Below are 20,376 nucleotides of genomic sequence, written 5' to 3'. Positions count from 1 at the left end.
ATAGTTTAAACCTGATTAAGCGGCGCTGCCCAATGCTGCGCTATGTGCAAATTCGCGGAAAAGCGTGCTAAAGCGGGCTTTATAGCAGGGGGTTACAAAGAGCTAGGAAATGGCCCAAAACGACCAATAAGCTACAAGTTACTGGGCTGGAACCACTCCTTTAAGGACAGATAGGCTGCTCAGAGCTCCCCACTCCCACTGGTGAAAAAAGAAGCTTCCTCCTTTCCAAACAAGGATATGGGCAACACAGGAACTATGACACAACCCAGAGATCAGCAATACCAGAAGACTGGACTATTCTAGTTCAGTAAAGGCGGGAAACAAGGATATTTTTTTGTTTGTTTGTTTTTCTTACAAAGTAGCAGAAAATAGATACAGTAACAACAGTAAATGCTTTAAATCGGCTAGCGCACTTGAGTGTGTAGCCTACCAGTTAAATTAAGCAAAAACAAACTTTAAAGTGCAAAAAAGTTCAGGAAAACAAACAATAATGCAGTAAATCAACTTTGCAGAGCTTATTTAGTTATGGAGACTCGCTTTTCGATGATAAAAAGCAGACGGAAATAAGTAGCCAAAAAAATACTTATAAATCAATGGAAAGTCACTCTTCCACTCGCTGCTGCTTGTAGAACTCTGCAGGACACCACGAGGAGCTGTGCTGAGTCAAATACAAGCGCAAAAGCACGCTAAAGCAGGCTTTATAGCAGGGGGTTAGAAAGAGCTAGGAAATGGCCCAAAACGGCCAATAAGCTACAAGTTACTGGGCTGTAACCACTCCTTTAAGGACAGATAGGCTGCTCAGAGCTCCCCACTCCCACTGGTGAACAAAGAAGCTTCCTCCTATCCAAACAAGGATATGGGAAACACAGGAACTATGACACAGCCCAGAGATCAGCAATACCTGAAGACTGGACTATTCTAGTTCAGTAAAGGCGGGAAACAAGGATATTTTTTTGTTTTTTTTGTTTTATTTTTACAAAGTAGCAGAAAATAGATACAGTAACAACAGTAAATGCTTTAAATCAGTTAGTGCACTTGAGTGTGTAGCCTACTAGTTAAATTAAGCAAAAACAAACTTTAAAGTGCAAATAAAGTTCAGGAAAACAAACAATAATGCAGTAAATCAACTTTGCAGAGCTTATTTAGTTATAGAGACTCGCTTTTCGGCCACTTGGCCACACCACAACAAAATAAGACAACTGAACCACATGAACCCCCCACCCCCACCCCCTTAAGCAAATATACCAACTCCGAGATCGCACTACAGTGAGGAAAGGGGCAAAGTTCACCATGGTGGACAAGTGGTTACTTACCTGTAGTTTTTTGTCAGTGATGTCAGTGTTCATTGAAGTGGATTTTCAGTGCTTTCATCTCTGTGTTTTAAAAGTTGGGTAAGTGACATTTCAATTATCTGAAGTACTTCCGCTGTGGTGGTGCTGCGGTAGCGTTGTCGCCTCACAGCAAGACGTTGCCCCGTTCGATTCTCAGCTAGAGCTTCTTCTGTGGAGACATGCGTGAATGGGCGTACCTTCGTTGAAGGTTGTGCGTTAGGGCCGGCAACTCAGCACGTAAAAATCAACTGCCAATCATTAGCGGACTGGAGTTCCGCTGTGGCAACCCTAACCGGGAAAAGCTGAAAGATACAACAAAAAGACCCAATTAGCAATATAAATAACACTGAATATCTCTCAAGATGTGCAACTTACAGTGCAAACATCAAAGATAGTTTTCATCAACAACATGTAAGGTTTCACCTGATGTAAGGCAACAGTTTGAATGTCACTTGATTTTGAAGCATTTGATGCATATGGAAATATTGGTTATTTTCATACTTAACTAACGACTAGCAATATGTCAGGTATAGTGTGATATAGTAAATGGAAATTAGCAGTAAATGTTCCTATCTTCCACCATGGCATATCACACCATACCCCTCAACAACATATAGAGCTCTCAGTTCTGAAAATATGAACACAAATACGAAAATGTGAGTAATAAGTGACAGATTATTAATAAAATTACATTTCTTTACTGCAGCACATCCTAGGTTAACAGTCTTAGTGTAATTTTATTAATAATTCCTTGCATTTTTCAATACTGCCTATTAATAGCTGGTAAGTTGCCAAGTTAAAGAAGCCAGACCCAAAAAAGGTCTGGGCACCAGCTAGGAGTGTGAACTGAAAATATACAACAAAGGTGTCATAGGCTTGAATGAGTGATATTTCTTACAAATATAGATTCTCTTCCATAGTTACTCAAGGGTCTGAAAACATGATAGGTGCTAAACCCTGGTAGAGAGAGAGTGCTATGATTTCACTGAAACCATGTCTCAGTGACTACATGTTTTTGAGTTGCAAGATGGCCTCAAGTTCTAGTATCTTTCTATTTAGACTTTTGGCATTGAGTTATGTACAGTAGGGGACACGGTTTTAAAAAAGGCACTATTAGGGGCAGCAAAGTCTTTGGCCAGTATGTGGAAGCCCTGGTATGACAAGTGTTAAACCATCCCTGGTGAAACAGGAAGTCTTATCTATCATATCATCCCAAGCTGACATACTGGATTCCCTTAGATTGAGACCAACTACTTTGCCGGTTGTTAAAGCGAACTGTCTGACCCCATACCTTCATTTTCATTTTGTTTTCAGTTACTTTTGTTTCACTGTTCCACATGCCAGCATGGCTTTTTTTTCATAGTTTTTCTTACAGCAGGTTTAGATTATGTGATCTCTTATTATCCAATTCATAGATAGATTAGTACTAGGCTAATTGTCCTTGTGAGCCATAATTAGCCTGGAGATATCAATGAGGTCTTATAGACTGAGTAAGTAATATTGTGATTGGTCCTAGCTTTTGATGTGAAATGTGCCACATTTGTCCCTCAGTAACAGAAGAATTCATTAGTTTACCAGGCGGGATACAGTGTTCATCACAAATAAGCAAAGATTACCCCAAATCTTACTTGTAATTCTGCCTGTTTATGCTGTATAGTTTTGTAGATTATGCCAGAAATGGACCACATTAAAAGAGTTTTCTTGGATGTGTGGAGCAGGGTCTACTTCACTAGTGAACACTGAAATTTCATAATGTTGAAATTCATAACATTGAGACCAAAACATTGAAAATTCAAAACACTGAAAACCCAAAACACTGAAAATTCAGAACATTGAAATTGTGCTTCATAACACTGGAAACTACAGTGCATATGTAAATAACATCCTCTCCACCTATAACAACACCTAACTAACAAACACACTTTCTACTATGTTTCTGCAGGGGGCAAGCCCTCCTGCTCCCCCTACACCCCCCGTAAATTAAATATACCAACTCCAAGATCGCACTACAGTGGAAAAAAAAAAATTTCCTAACCTCACTGTATCACATCACCATACATTGAGGTTAGGAAATTAACTTTTTTCCACTGTAGTGCGATCTTGGCGATGGTATATTTAATTCCCTGGGGCTGTGGGGGGCAGAGCCCCTCACATGGGTGGTGCAGGGAGGCTTGACCCATGCAGAAACGTAGTAGAAAGTATGTTTGTTAGTTAGGTATTGTAGGTGGAGGTGATATTATTTACTTGTGCAATGTAGTTTTCAATGTTATGAAGCACACTTTCAGTGTTCTGTATTTTCAATCTTTTGGGTTTTCACTGTTTTGAATTTTCAATGTTATGGCCTCAATGTTATGAAATTCAATGGTATGAAATTTCAATGTTATGAAGTAGACCCATGGAGCATATGTAGTAGCATACGTGTATGCATGCTGATTAGGTTATTCAGACACCTTACAAGACTGTACTCCAGCATTTGTTTAATTAAGATCACATGACTTTAAATTTACTGCAGTGTTAAAGTGACAGTAATAACTCCATGAATGCTATTAATGCAGGTTGTTATATCAGGAAATGGCTGCTAAACACTCCATTCAGAGTGAGAAGTAATCAGAAGATGGCCGGTATTGAATCCCCAAATTATGTGGATACTCTACAAAAGGGCCTTACAGAAACAGATGCTTGGTGCCAGAGCCATGGGCTCAAGCTCAATGCCAAGAAATGTATAGTTATCATCTTTGGGAAAAAACATGTACCCATGAATTACCATATAGGTGGCAGTACACTAAACACCGAAAGTGTGATAGGAGACTTAGGGACACAGGTGGACAGTGGTCTCACCTTCGATAACCACATTGCCACAACAGTCAGGAAATCCTTCTATGTGGCACACCTCATCACTAAGGGCTTTTCATCCAGAAAAAGGGAGATCATTGTCCCACTGTACTCATCCCTCATTAGACCCATTATAGAATACAACGCCCCGTTTGGTATGTACCTCTCAAGACATCTGAAACAACTGGAAAGGCCGCAGAAATACCTCACGAAAAGAATCACAGGCCTAAAGCAGATGTCCTACACTGACCACCTTAAAAAACTCCAGCTATACTCTGTCACATATCGTCTACTCAGAGGTGATCTCTGCTTAACATACAAGGCCATGTCAAACTCAGAGCTGTTGGACATGCTACACTTAAAGAAATCCCAATCCCTCAGAGCCACACGCTCCAGGGATCTAAACCTGTTCATCATCAAAAAAAACAAAACATGGGGAGAGGTTCCTGACCCAGAGACTCCCCAGACTCTGGAATAGATTGCCCATACATGTCAACCAGAGTGCCTCTTTGGCCCTCTTCAAAAGGAACCTTGACGATTGGATGGGAGAAAGGAAATTCACCCCGGAGATCACGTCAGTCACCCTGCTAGACAGGGGTCCAGGGAAGTAAATAGTGTGAGAAGAAATAGCCAAGGAATTGTTATGGCTAGGCTTGTATAGGCCCTAGGGCTGATAGCCTAGTACCATCCTATGAACCTATGAACCTATGATATTAACACACTGAAACTGATTAGAAGTAGGATGGAAGACATTTAGGTAAGCCTGAAATGATATGTCAGGCATAAATGGAATCAGTATCATACATCAAAGAACCAAAAATAAAAGAGGTTGAATATGGGGGAGGTTGGCATAATGGTTAAGTTGTTTACCTTACAAACACAAGATGCAGGGTTTGATTCTTTCATGGGTTAATTGGCTAGCCTTAAAATGGCCCATAAGGGCAGTTAGCCTAGTACTAATCTATGAGCCTATGTATTACACTCAGCTGTGAGGTAAACAATTGTGTCATTAAGTTACATGCAGAATGGTCTTTAGGAATCCTATTTAACAGGGGGAGCTGGTCGAGATCTAAGTAATGACTCAGCCAGTGTAGACAATGATTGCTTGACTGCTAAGTTAAATAAAAATTATCATAAGTGGATGTTGTAAATTCTTAATGTTTATAAGCGTCTTAACTTTAGAAATAGTTCTGCTTTTAAGAAGTCGTCTGTAATAGGTTATCAATAGGTATGATTGATATATTAATAAATGGTTCTCGACTAGATGCAAAATTAGCTTTATGGGTTTTCATTAATGTAAACTCCCTATATATTTAATGATAATATAGATGTTATATACTGTGATAAAGTAACAACCATAGAAAAATGTTAATGTAAGGCTTGAGATGGAACATAGTGATGCATTAACCTATTGAAATGTGTAAAACAATAAGCATGCTGTTTTTAAAAACAACATTTTAAAAAGTTAATTACTGTTTCTTTATCTTTTAGTTGAATAGTGTTTGCATCTAAGTCTCAGAAGCAACAATTACACTTTAGAAAATGTAAGATGTGCTGAAGTATTAACTATATGTAATTTCCCCGTGGAAATTGCCACACTTTTCAACACTTATTTTATTGACATTATAGCTAATCTCACTACCAACTTCCCTCAGACCCAACTTAACCAACTTGACTCTCCTGCCACTAATACCTCCCCTGTCCATTCACTCAACTTCTCTCTAGCTCCTATTCCCACAGCCATTGTAAAAAACTGCTTCTGAAATTGAAACCAGGCACTAATGCCTGTAACAACCTGCCTTTAGAATTCCTACAAAAAGCAGCAAATTCCATTGCATACTCCATCAGCATACTGCTTAAAAGGTCTGTACAAGAGCCTTATGTTCCTTCCATTTAAAAAAAAAAACATTTATCCTCCCACTCCACAAAGGCGAAAACAATATAGACGTCTCCAACTTGCAACCCATTGCCATCCTTTCCCCATCTCAGAAATCCCCGAAAAATGTAGTATCCGCAGCCAACTCCTTAACTATTTACTTGACAATAACATACTATCACCAACCCAGCATGGTTTTAGACCAGGGCACAGTACCACTACAGCTATTATCTCCTTCTGTGACTCTATCTATTGGGCCTGTGAGGCCAGAAAACCTGCCTCTTCCTTATTTCTCGATCTGTCCAAAGCCTTTGATACTATCTCCCACCCTCTTTTTCTTAGAAAACTATCCAACATAGGTATCTCTCCCTCTACCCTACACTGGGTTGCCAACTATCTCACATACAGGCAACAAGCTACAAAGTGGCAAAACTCCTTCTCTCCTTTCCTTAACACCACTACAGGTGTTCCCCAAGGGTCTGTCTTAGGCCCACTACTTTTCAGCATATTCTTTAATGACTTCTACTCTAGTCTCGCTCAAGGAACAGTCATCCAAATGCAGATGACTCTACTATCATCTGCACTGCCAAGTGCCAACTGCCCACATGAACTTTAGAAACCTACCCAAGCAGCCCTCAACTCCACTAAAATATGGATGGCTAACAACCATGTAGCATTAAATCCTAAAAAAAACTAAACTAGTGTTATTCACCCCCAGGAAGTCCTGCACCATAAGCAAAGACACTTTCTCTGTTCTCTCTCATGACAACACTCCTATTGAGGTTGTCACATATATTAAACTTCTAGGTGTCACCATAGATGAACACCTAACATTCAACATGCACATTCACAACAACATTAAAAAAGCACACCAGAAATTGGGCATGCTGTATCGACACAAAACATTCCTCAACTACTCTTCCACACTAGCTCTTGCCTCCTCCTTCCTGCTCCCCTCTCTTCTTTATGGCACGTCTCTCTTCCCCAATATTCAGCCCAGTCTTAAATCCAAACTACACTCATACTAGAACAAAATTGCAAAGTTTGTCACCAATGGAGAACACTTATCTCACCACTGCACCTCTCTTCGACTACTGACCTGGCTAGAACTACCTCATCACCTCATGTATATTCAGCTAACTACTACCCATGAACTAATATACAACCCATCCAGTTGCCCAGCCCTTTCTAATCTATTTACTCTATACAACCCAAATAGGCCTCTCTGCTTGGAAAATCAAATGCTCCTACAGGTAGATAAACACAACCTTACCGTTGGACAATGGCTCCACCCATTTTACACTGCTAAACTATGGAACCTTCTCCCACCCTCACTTAGATCTACTAGCAATACATCTGTCTTTAAAAAATATTTGAAACATCATCTCTCCTCCCACTGGCAATGCCTTTGTGTTAACTCCTCACAATGCATAACCTGATTTTTGTCTCTTCCCCTCTTCTACATGGGTCTATATTATAACATCGAATCTTACAAAGATCGAATGTTATAATATCGAACCCATAATGTCTAACGCTGAAAACAGCGAAGGTGCAGGACACCAAATTCTTTCCCAGGGAAATAATTTGGTGGGCCATTGCTGTGGCTTCACTGTTTTCAGCGTTTGATATATTGGAGCGTTACGGGTCAGGTTCAGGTAAGTGTGCGATTGTGTGTAGGTTAGGGTTTGGGGGCGGGTTAGGTGAGTTAGGGTTAGGGAGCGGGTCAGGTAAGTGTGCGGTTGTGTGGACGTTAGTGTTAAGGCGCGGGTCAGGTAAGTGTACGATTGTGTATAGGTTAGGGTTAGGGGGTGGGTTAGGTGAGTTAGGGTTAGAGCATGGGTCAGGTAAGTGTGCAGTTGTGTGTAGGTTAGGGGGCGGGTTAGGTGAGTTAGGGTTAGGGGGCGGGTGAGGTGAGTGTACGATAGTGATGGACCTTAGGGTTAAGGTTGGGTTAAGGTAAGTGGATAGCTAGTAGTGCATGTAAAGTTTAGTTTAGGTTTAGGTGTAGGATTTTAAGTGTATGTGTGTGGATGGCTGTTTTTTGTGTGTGTTTGTGCTGTGTGTATGTTTCTCGGAATAGCGAATTTTTGCTCTGGGAAAAAATTCACTATTCTGACTGTTCGATGTTTTCAGTCTTTGGTGTTTAGGGTTCGATATAATAACATTCGATGTTAGAGAACTTTGATGTTATGATATAGACCCTTTCTACTCCCAGCTTTCCCTTACTACCTCCTATACCATCACCTTTATCTCCTTGACAAATAAACCACTTCTATACACTTATGCAAATGTATTTACCCTTCTGCAAATGTATCTTTAATTGATATTTTTGACACACCTGCAGTGCCTTTTTCTGTGCCAACAATTATATTGTACTGTCACTAGTTAGATTTACTCACAAGTACTGTGCCATTCTTTCTTTATTTGTCAAAACTGCTATGCAGTTTAATCTCTTATAAGTGTTATCTGTATTTCTATCAAAATGTATGTATCACATTGTTACTTGAGCTTTACCAGTTTAATCTCTTATAATTGTTATCTTGTGTTTTTATCAAATTGTATGTATCGTAGTGTTACTTGAGCTTTACCAGTTTAATTTCTTATAATTGTTATCTTGTGTTTTTATCAAATTGTATGTATCGTATTGTTACTTGAGCTTTATTACATTGTATGTATTGTACACATAATTGTGGAGCTTTTCTCCCCGGGCCTTGCTGAAAATGGACACGTTTTGGCCAAGTGGACCTTCCTGGTAAACAAATGCAATCAATAAATAAATAAATAAATAATTATCAAAACCTGATGGATTAAAATGGTCCAATACTCATTAGATAATGAAGTTCTTTCTATGAGGAAAACAGTATATACAGGCAGCCCCAGGTTACGGACATCCGACATGTGGACAACCCCTAGATATGAACCAGCTGAAGCAATGTTGAAAATAACGTGAAAATAAATAAAAATCTTTAAAGTTGCCCAGATCTTACCTTAAAATGAAGAATTTTGTTGTATTTACCTTTTCTCCATTTTCCTCATTTGTGAAGCTGCTCACACATCTTGTCAGTGCAGTTATTTCCACCTTCACAGAGAATAAGCAATCCGATTGGTTAAGAGATCACTGTGTTGGTAATCTGATTGGTCAAGACTACTGATTGTGCACTACACAGTACTGAAGCAATTACTGAACTGTACAGTAGAATGGGCACATTACATTGTGTCTCATTAGGGTCTAGTTGACAGTAGGAGGTCAGGCAGAGGTCTGAAAGGTCAGGAAAGAGTGGAAAACATGCATGGGTGATGCCTGTAGTACAGAAATATGAAGTGAAGCTTAAAAAAAGTTAGGTTTAACATATTTTTTATATGGAATATTCTACTGTATGGTACTGTACTGTATTGCAATACAGTACAGTAGAACGTTCCATGTACTTGTTTCGCCTTACATACAAATTTGACTTAAGGACAAACTAAAAAGTGGATCTCGTCCTTAACCCAGGACTGCCTATACTAAAAGTATATGTTCTTTGAATTCCAGAGATAAGTAGAAATTAAAAAAAAAAACAATAATTTATAAGTCATAAAACTTATAGTAAAGAGGTTATATACAATTATAAGAAACGAGGAGGCTGTTGTTCAGCTGTGTGGTGTGAGGAGATGAATACATGACTGTGACCTATATCACCCAAACGTTTGTAGTACCTTGGGCACTAGAACAGTCTGGCAAGGGATTATGGGAATGAGTAGCATAAGGCTCATCCATTCTAGAAGGGTGTGCTGGAGCAGGGCTGATTGGTGCTACTTCAGTACAAGCAGAGGCTTGCATGAAATGCAGAAGCTGGAATCAAGAAAGATGAGAGCTGCAGGCTTTGCAAGTCAGTGTTGGTAGCGCTTCTCAATATTTTTATTTATTTTTATTTATTTATTTATATTTGTTGACCGGGAGTGTCTGACTGGACGTAGGGCCATTTTCAGCGGAGGCCCGGGGAGAAAAGCTCCACAGTTAAAATAAACAGGCAGTAGTTACATTGGATTACATAGCGATTAACAATTTACATAGCAATTACTTACAACATATTTACAGATGAAGAACATAGTACATCAGTAGACAACTAGAATCTTTATCTGTGAAGTACATAACAGACATTAACAAATGTTACAAGAAGTTCCTGCTGTATAATAAGTACTAGCTTATGAGCATCTGAGCTTGCTATAATCAGGGTAGTTAGTGAAGTGGAAAGAAAGGTAATGGTTGGATGGGGAGGGTGATATTAGAGTTGGAGTTGCAAGGGCATAGCCAGCATGTTTTTAGGTGCACTTTTAGTAAAGTTTTGAAGTGGGTGCATAATGGTTGGAGGTAATTGTGGGTGGAAGGGAGTTCCATAATTTGGCTATGGTGCAAGAGGATAGTGCTTCACCAGCAGAGTTATTGGCTTTAGTGATCTGCAAGTGATTTTTGTTGCTGGATCTTAGTGGTCGGGTGGTGCGATAGGGTTGGAGTGGATTCTGGAGGGATGGGACATTTAGTGGATGATTTACTAGTTTGTGGGCGAGTGAGAGTTGATACCATTGAAGAAGGTGAGGGAGATCCAGCCAGCCCAGTTCAGCAAGTGAGAGACAGTGGTGACTACGGTGGGATGCCCCTGTGGCGAATTTGGCAATTTTGTTGTAGCAGGTCTCTAGCTTGTTTAGATCGCATTGCTTTAGGTTGGTATATATTAGACAGGCATAAAGTAGGGTGGAGATAAGGTGGGAATTTGCTATTGAAATCTTTGCTGCTTTGGTGAGAAGATGCTTATTTCTGTATAGCGCTCATAGTTTTTTGTGGACTTTTTTTTATGGTCAAGGATATGTGAATGTCAAATTTTAGTTTATTGTCTATTTCCACTCCTACCAATTTGGTGTGTTCAGTTGGGTATACAGTGGTGTTGTCTTTTGCTGTGATGTTAAAGTGAGAGTTGTTTTGAGTATGTTTGGTGGGTTGGAAGATGAGTGGTTTAGTTTTGTTTGGGTTGAGTATTAACTGGGCATCGGATAACCAAGTTTCAACAGAGGAAAAGGCTTCCTGTATGACTTTTTGCAGTTTGGGTAGGGACTGGGCTGAGCAGATGATGGTTGAGTCATCTGCGTATTGTATGAGTGTGCCATGTTTGGTGGCAGAGGCTAAATTATTGGTGAAAACAGAGAAGAGTAGGGGTCCAAGGATGGATCCTTGGGGAACCCCTATGGAAACAGGTAGTTGGGAAGATATGTCATTCTGCCATACAGCGGATTGTTGGTGGTCAGACAGGTAACTCTGAAACCAGTTGGTGACTGATTGTGAGAAGGATAGGTTACTGAGGACAGAGATAAGTTGTTTGTGTGGGACAATGTCAAATGCTTTAGATAGGTTTAGGAAAGTAGCAGAGGAGAGATAGCCATTGTTTTTATGCTGAAGGAGAGGATATGTGTGAAAGAAAATGCATGAGCAGAGAGAGAGAAGAATAGGATGTCCCTGTGATGATGCAGGTGCTCACATCATCACTACAGGGTCATCTTAGGGCACACACACAGAAAAAATGCCCCCACAGACTATCCACTAAATAAAAAAAACACTGTTGACAGAAGTTGGAACTATGTAGTTCCCAGGTTATGGGACAATTATGGTCTGTCCTGAAACACAGTAAGCCCCAGTCCATCACACCATCAAGTCATAGGGACAAAAGGATGCAGTCTCTTGGCAGCAGATGAATGCATGGGCACAGGCAGAGGCACAAACTCCTCCATGTGTGTCAGGATGCCAGCCTCTTCTGGTCAGCTCACTTCTCAGTGTGGACTGGGGGCCATAATGTATCGAAAACAAATAGGCTCAAGATCAATTGCAGGAGAGCTTGTTGGTTGACAGATAGACAGGGAAAAGCATGTAGTAAAACAATAATAAGGAGATTGTTTAGCACTACAGAACTTGTGTAAGTTATGCTGAGTTCAAAGCAAAATGGCTGATTGTTCTAACAGTTGAACTATAGAAAGTTGTCTCAGTAATGTTAAAATATGAAAAATGAAAGCTGTTAATGTTTATGGGGACAGTGAAAGTCAAATCAGCTGATGATGTTTAATGCTAAATATTCTAAGGATCTGATCAAGAATCTATGACAAATTGTTTTTCCTGATGGGTGAGGGAGGGGCTTAGTCCTTTTTAAGCATGTCATATGTATGATAGCTGAGTATACCTGTGAAGTAGCAGACTATGGAAGATGTATAACATTTACCAGTCCTGTTGTCTACTGTTTATTTGGACATGAGGCTATGTTGGAAGTTTTAGAAAACTTTTATTTTATTTTTATTTTTTATTTTACATTTGTTGACCGGGCTAGTCTAACTGGATACATGTCCATTTTCAGTAGAGGCCCGGGGAGAAAAGCTCCAAGCATAAGAATAACAATATAACAAAAGCAAATATGTAAAATAGAGTAATAAAGCAACAGTACCATAGTAACATAGGTAAAATGAGAAAAGCAAATGGGACTAACAAACAGTGACTAGAAAACATTTAGGCAAAAGCTAGACCAGACATAAACAAGCAAATGCACTAGACAGCACCAGGGCAATTGCAAAAAGAACAAAGTTCCCAAATCCTATCAAATTACTAAGAATAAAACAAGAGGAGAGAAATAAGTTTTGGAGGCAAGAGGGAGGGCTAGGGTTGAAATAGGAGTGAAATACAGGTTTCAGTCTGGGTTAGCACAAGGACAGAGCCACTTAGTTTTTAGATGTTCTTTTGTTTGGTTTTTGAATTGAGAAGCAGATGCTAGTGTAGATAGTTCAGGAGGGAGCTGATTCCATTTTTTTCCCTATAGTGTTTGAGAAAAGAGAGTCACCAGCTTTGTTGTTTGATTTAGTTAAGGAGACAAGTAGTTTATTTGCAGAACGTAGTGTAGCCAGGTTTTTATATGGAGAGATCAGATTAGAGAGAATGGGGGCATTGTTTGGGTGGTATAAGATCTTTTGTGTCATAAGTAACTGTTGACAGAGTATATGGTTCTGTAATTCTAACCATCCTAGTTGTTTAAGGTTAAGGCAGTGGTGTGTTTTAAAGGGAGAGCATGTGATGAATCTAGCAATACTATTATAGCAGGTAGATAGTTTGGAGATGTTGTTTTTTGAAAGGTTGGTATATATAGCAGAGGCATAGAAAAGGGTAGAAATGAGGTGAGTTTGTGCGATAGTTTGCCTGGCTGAGGGTGTAAGGAAGGGTTTGATTCTGTAGAGGGTACCAAGTTTTCTGTTAACAGTCTTTATGGTGGAGTTAATATGGTCATCAAAGTTAAGATGATTGTCGATTGTGACACCTAGTAAGCGGGTGGTAGTAACTGGTGCTATATTAGTAGCATTATTGGAGGTTATAGAGAAGAATGGAGTGGGTGACTTATGAGTTGGTGTAAAAAGTAGTAGTTTTGTTTTCTTTGGATTCAGGAGAAGACGATGTTGCATGAACCAGTTTTCTTGGAATACAGTTTGGGTTAGAGATTGGAGTGAGGGTATATTATTGGTAGTACAGATTAAGGTAGAATCATCTGCATATTGAATGCAAGTGGCGTGGGGTATGTTCAAGTGGAGATCGTTAATAAATATGGAAAAAAGAAGTGGACCTAAGATTGAGCCTTGAGGGACTCCAATATTAACGGGAAGTAAGGAAGACAAATTGTTATCCCAGAGTACAGCTTGCTGTCTATTTTGAAGATAACATCTGAACCATTGTAATGCTTGTAGGTCGAGAGAAAGGTGCTTTAGTTTTCAAGAAGTAGGGTATGATTAACCATATCAAAGGCTTTTGACAGGTCTAAGAATAGTGCAGAGGAAAAGGAGTTATTATTGCGGTTTTGTTTATAGTGTCAGTGAAGGAGAGAAGAGCAGTAGTAGTACTATGAAATGGTCTAAAGCCATGTTGGCAGTTGGCTAGTAGGTTGTTTTGTAGAAGGTGGTTAAGAATTTGTTTGTGAATACATTTTTCCATTATTTTGGCTAATGGGGAGAGTAAGGCAATAGGTCGGTAGTTAGAGAGGTCAATTGAAGTTCCACCTTTGTGTAGAGGGATAATATGTGATATTTTCCATAAGGTAGGGATTTTGCCTTCTGTGATGGTTCTGTTAATCAGGATAGATATGGGGTAGTCAATGGCTTGTGCAGCAATCTGTAGGTATTCAGATGGGAAATGGTCAGCTGATGGGGTACAAGGTTTTAGTTTGGTAAGAAGTTTGTAAATAAGAGATGTTGGAACAGGGTGTAAATGAAAGGTTGGGGAAGAAGTATTAGATGTATTCAATTGTGAAGCAGGTAAAGGTGGTAGAGAGTTTGCTAGAGATTGAATGGCTTCTGTAAAGTATTTATTAAAGGCATCAGGGATTAGGTTGGAATTATTTTGGTTGAAACCTACAGGGGTGGGAGTAGTAGTGTTTCCTGGTTGAAGAAGTTTATTAATTCCTGACCAGAATTTTTTTGGTGTATGTTGTGAAGTTTGTTGGAGGTTTAGGTAGAAGTCTTTTTTATCCCTAAGGGTATCTCTCTTGGTAGCATTTCTTAATTGTTTGAAGAGAAGGTGATCAGATGGGCATTTGGTAGTTCTCCATATAGCCCAAATTTTGTTTCTAAGTAGCATTTTCTGCCTAGTTTGTTTAGTTAGCCAAGGGGCAGATTTGGTTCTTATTCTAATGGAGCGGTGTGGAGAATGGTGATTTAGTATTTGATTAAAGTTAGTATTAAAGTAGGTTACAGCCTCATTAAGTTCCAGATATGTTAGTGGTGACCAATTACATGCTTTTAGTTCGTTTATAAAACTGTCAGGATTGAAGTGTTTTTTTGAGCGTGAGGTTATACTTGGAATAACAGAAGTGATAATAGGTTTCCCCTTGCTCAATGTTGGTTGTCTTATTTATTTTATTTATTTATTTTACATTTGTTAACCAGGGGTGTCTGACTGAGACAAAAAGGCCCTTTTTCAGCAGAGGCCCGGGAAGAAAAGCTCCACTTATGCTTCCCGACTGAAAGAACTCCAGCTCTATTCAGTCTCATACCGCTTGCTCAGAGGTGACCTGTGCCTGACATATAAGGCCATGTCAAACCCAGATTTGATGAATATGCTTCACCTCAAAAAATCTAGATCCCTCAGAACCACAAGGGCGGGAGACTTAAACCTTGACATGGTTATTAATAGAACGTGCTGGAGGGACAGATTCATCACCCAGAGACTCCCTATGCTGTGGAACAAAATCCCGGTACATGTGAGGCAGAGCACCTCGCTGGCCTTGTTCAAGAGGAATCTTGACCAATGGATGGGAGATCGCAGATATACCCCAGGGATTACTTCAGTGTCACTGCTTGACAGAGGCACAGCAAAATAATAGGCATAGTTTTATTCAAACTAAAGGGGTGGCGAAAGCCAAATAACTATGGGCTAGGCTTATAAATGCCCTTGGGCAGATAGCCTAGTATGAACCTATGAACCTAAACCTATGAACATAGAAAAATTACAGATACATTTAGATATTTAGACATGATCAGTATACACACAAATTACAATAAACATGGTTTACAGTGGTATGCAGCACACTAACAGTTACAGTGGAGAGAACAAACAAGATAATATTATGTAAATATAAAGGTAATTATTAGATTTGTTGTGTACAGCTGAAATTAGGAACATAGGTAGAATACATAGATAGTACACAGCTGCAGTACATACATTGTACATTAGCCAGTGGTTGTGAGTAAGAGTGAAAACTATTATCAAGTACTCTAGGTTTAGTATGTGTACCTTATCCACTTTAACTAGCCTGTGGAGCAGTCATGGCACTGCCAACTTTGCTTGAGATGTTGCCTAATGAGGTTTTTAAAGGAGGTTTGGACGATGTGTTTTGTATGCTAGTGGGGAGACAGTTCCATTTTTTAGCCATTGAACTACTATATAGTGCATCTCCAAAGCTATTGTAGCTGTTGGTGCCTTCTAGTAGTAGTTTGCTTGATGATCTAAGAGGCCTTTTGGCTGAGTGATGTTGTACTAGGTTTTTGAGGGCAGGACACTTATTGGGGAGGTAATAGAATGACAGAGGCAGAGCTGATTGTAGGTTAGGAGGTTGGACAGTTCACGCCAGTGGAGCTGTCTCAAAGCAGTATAGTGATGAGTTCTATCTGAGGAATTTTCAGCAAAGCGGGCAATTCTGTTATAGCAGGTTTCCATTTTGCTTAGTTCAATTTTGTTGAGATTAGTCAGAATGGGAAATGCATAGAGTAGGGTGAAAAGAAATTGGGAGCGAGCAATGGCTGAGCTTGTGTTGTTGGCAAGAAATGGTTTGATACAGTAGAGTGATCCCAGTTTGGCATGTACTTTTTTAATAGTTAACTTGGGATGACTATCAAATTTTAGGTGGGAGTCTATGGTTATTCCCAATAGCTTAGCCTGTGCCACTGGAGCGATTGGAGTAGCATTTGTGGAGTAGATAGTAAATTGACTGTTATCAATGTTTTTGTTAGAACTGATTATAATCATAAGCTGAGTTTTCTTTGGATTGAGGATAAGTTGGGCTTTGGTGAGGTAGTTTTCAGCGTCAGAGAATGCTAGTTGAGTTGTTTGCAGGAGGGAGGGAATGTTTTCTGCAGTACAGATTAAGGTAGTATCATCTGCATATTGAATGATAGATGCATGCTGTGTGGAGGTATGGAGGTCATTTGTGAAGATTGTGAATAGTAGTGGTCCTAAGATAGAACCTTGTGGGACTCCTATAGTTATGGGCAGCTGAGGAGAGAGATAATTTTCCCATTTCACAGCTTGGTCAGTTAAGTAGCTTTTGAACCTGGTAAGAGTGGAATTTGATAGGTGATATTGGTTTAGTTTGTTTAGCAGGATTTGGTGTGAGACTGTGTCAAATACTTTGGACAGATCCAAAAAAAGAGTTGACACCTGCAGGCCTTCGTTTTTAAGATGGTTTACTGTGTCTGTGAAGCAGAGGAGTGCTGTAGTGGTACTATGGGCAGACAGGATGTTGTGATCTAGGAGATATTTTAGCACCTGGGTATGGATGCATTTTTCTAGTATTTTGACCAGGGGGGAGAGTAAAGCAATGGGTCTGTAGTTATTAAGTTCAGTGGAGGTCCTGCCTTTATGTATGGGTGTAACATAGGATATTTTCCAGAGTTTGGGTACATAGTTTTCAACAATTGATCTGTTCATGAGAGTGGAGATTGGGATAGCAATAGCATCTGCTGTGAGTTTCAGTAAATAGCTGGCGAGTAGGTTGGCTGCTGTTGATGAGGTTTTTAGTTTGGAGAGCATGCTTTTGATTGAAGTGGTGGAAACTGTTTTGAGAGTAAAGCTTGTATTAACATTATTTGTGTTGGGGGGGATAGTGAGTTTGGAACTGTCCTGTGATACTAAGGATAGAATTGAGTTCACAAAGTGGGAGTTGAATTGTGTTTCAATGGGAACTTTAGTGTCAGGGGTGGTTGGTTTGGGGGTAGCCTTTTGGGTGGATTTTAGTAGCTGGTTTACATTTTGGGGGGTTGTGTTGGTATTTAGTTTGTAATGTCATGTAGTAAGATTTTTTTGTCCAGCCTAATGCATTTATTACATGGTTGCTCAGTTCTTGGCACTTAGTTAGGCTTTGTGTTTCTTTGTTTTTTTTGATAGTAGAGCCAGGCAGTGTCTCTGAACTTGAGGATTTGTTTGGTTTCTTTACTAGGACAGGGGTTTGTAGAGGTTCTAACCTTGATTTTGCACAGTGGAGCTACAGTGTCTAGGTGTTGTAGAAATGTTTTGTTGGAATATGCTACAGCCTGGTCAAGTGTGAAGATTTTTAGGGGGGGTCCAGTCACAGTCACAGAGTAAAGTATTGAGGTTCATAGGTTCATAGGTTCATAGGTAGATACTAGGCTATCTGCCCTAGGGCATTTATAAGCCTAGCCAGAGTGTATTTGGCTTCCGCCTCCCTATTAGATTAGCCTACTGTGCCTCTGCAAAGTAGGTCCCAGAAGGTACCCTTTTAAGATTAGTTTACTGTGCCTCTGTCTAGCAGGGACACAGAAGAGATTCCAGGGGTGAATTTGTGATTTCCCATTCACGCATCCAGATTTCGCTTGAAGAGGGTCAGCGAGGTGCGGACCTCAGGAGAGATATTTTTGGTGTTTCTAGTGGATTTATAGTTAGTAGTTTTGCATGTGCTTGTTCTACTACGTATAATGTATATTATGTTGTGGTCACTTAAGCTGTCTGGGAGACTGCCTGTGTGGGGGTACAATGTAGGGTTGTTAGTTAGGACCCAGTCAAGGATGGATTCCCTTTTAGATTTTTTATCACATCTAGATGGAATTTGGACTAGCTGCTGGTAGCCATGGAGATTTATTAGATTACTTGGTGGTGCTGATATACAGGTGAACCAATCCAGGTTGAAATCCCCCAGAATAAGGGTTTCTTGTGAGTATGTGGAAGAACACCAGGATAATAAGTCTTCAAGGCTAGCAGGTGTATTACCAGGTGGAATATAGATCACAATTGTGGTGATGACCTTTTTAGGGTGAAGTTGAAGTTGTGAGACAAGTATGTCCCAATTATTGGGGGAGGGGTAGGAGTTTGTTAATTGACATACAGTTAAGTTGGACTTATACAGTAAGTCAGTTCCACCCCCTTTACAAAGTGGTTTGTCTTGTCTACTGATATTGTAGCCAGTAAGGAGAACATCTGAGTTAGCTATGTTTTTATTTAGCCAGGTTTCTACTAAAGCAATTATGTCTGGGGAGTAGTGTGCTATTAGGTTCATAGGTTCATAGGTTCATAGGTTTATACTAGGCTATCTGCCCTAAGGCATTTATAAGCCTAGCCCAAAGTTTTGCGGCTTACGCCACCCCTTATATGAAAAAATACTGTGCCCATTAGTTTGTTGTGTCTCTGTCCAGCAGTGACACAGAGATGATTCCCGGGGTAAACCTATGATCTCCCATCCACAGGTCAAGATTTCTCTTGAACAGAGCCAGCGAGGTGCTCTGCCTCACATGGACCGGGATTTTGTTCCACAGCACAGGGAGTCTCTGGGTGATGAATCTGTCCCTCCAGCACGTTCTATTTATAACCATGTCAAGGTTTAAGTCTCCCGCCCTTGTGGTTCTGAGGGATCTAGATTTTTTGAGGTGAAGCATATTCATCAAATCTGGGTTTGACATGGCCTTATATAACAGGCACAGGTCACCTCTGAGCAAGCAGTATGAGACTGAATAGAGCTGGAGTTCTTTCAGTCGGGCAGCATAAGACATATTTTTGAGACCCTTTATCCTTTTGGTGAGGAACTTTTGGGGCCTTTCAAGCTGCAGCAGGTGTCTGGTCAGATACATTCCGAACAGGGCATTGTACTCAATCATAGGTCTAATGAGTGATGAGTACAGGGGGATGATGACCTCCCTTGATCTAGATGTGAATCCCTTCATGATCAGGTGGGTGATATAGAAGGTTTTCCTAACTACTTTAGCAACATGAGTGTCAAACGAAAGGCTACTGTCAACCTGGGTCCCCAGATCCCTGATGACTTTTTCTGTGCTCAGTGGATTGCCACCTATATGGTAGCTAGGGGTAACCTTGTTTTTCCCGAAGGGTATGACTATGCATTTTTTGGCGTTTAACTTCAGGCCATGGCTCTGGCACCAGTTATCCGTTTCTGTGAGGCTCTTCTGGAGGATATCTGTGTCAGATGTGTTTTCGACTATGGCGCCCAGTTTGCAGTCATCTGCAAACTTTGTCAGCCATAACCCTCCTGTGTTTGCTTGTACTTCAGAAAAGTAGATGCCGAACAAGAGTGGACCCAGGACTGTGCCCTGTGGGACATCACTTGTGACAGGCTTTGAGTCTGACATGGCTCCAGTAACTCTGACCCTGTGGGTTCTGTCACTTAGCCAGTTTGCAACCCATCTTGTGATGTATGGGTTTACATTCAAGCTGATGAGTTTTTCGATGATACCTGAGTGGGGTATTGTGTCGAAGGCCTTTGCCAGGTCGAGGTAGGCTGTATGGACTGTCTTTCCCTCATCAATGGCCTTGGTGACTGTCTCGAAAAAGTCAACCAAGTTTAAGAGGCAGGATCTGCCTTTGACAAAGCCAAACTGGGTTGGATCCAAAGTCTGCAAGTTCCCTATGTCTTTATTTATGAATTCCATTATGATCCTCTCCATGGCTTTGCAGATAAGGCTTGTCAAGCTAATGGGGCGGTAATTTCCAGGGTCTGTGGAGGCACCGCCCTTATGAAGTGGGACCACAGTCGCCGTGCGCCACTCCTTGGGTACGTATCCTGAGGTGAGGCTAAGATTAAACAGCTGTCCTAACTGTGGGTT

Source organism: Protopterus annectens, chromosome 2.part1, assembly GCF_019279795.1.
Source record: "Protopterus annectens isolate FY-2018-M chromosome 2.part1, PAN1.0, whole genome shotgun sequence".
Classification (NCBI taxonomy): Eukaryota; Metazoa; Chordata; order Ceratodontiformes; family Protopteridae; genus Protopterus; species Protopterus annectens.
Note: the sequence above shows the minus strand (reverse complement) of the source record.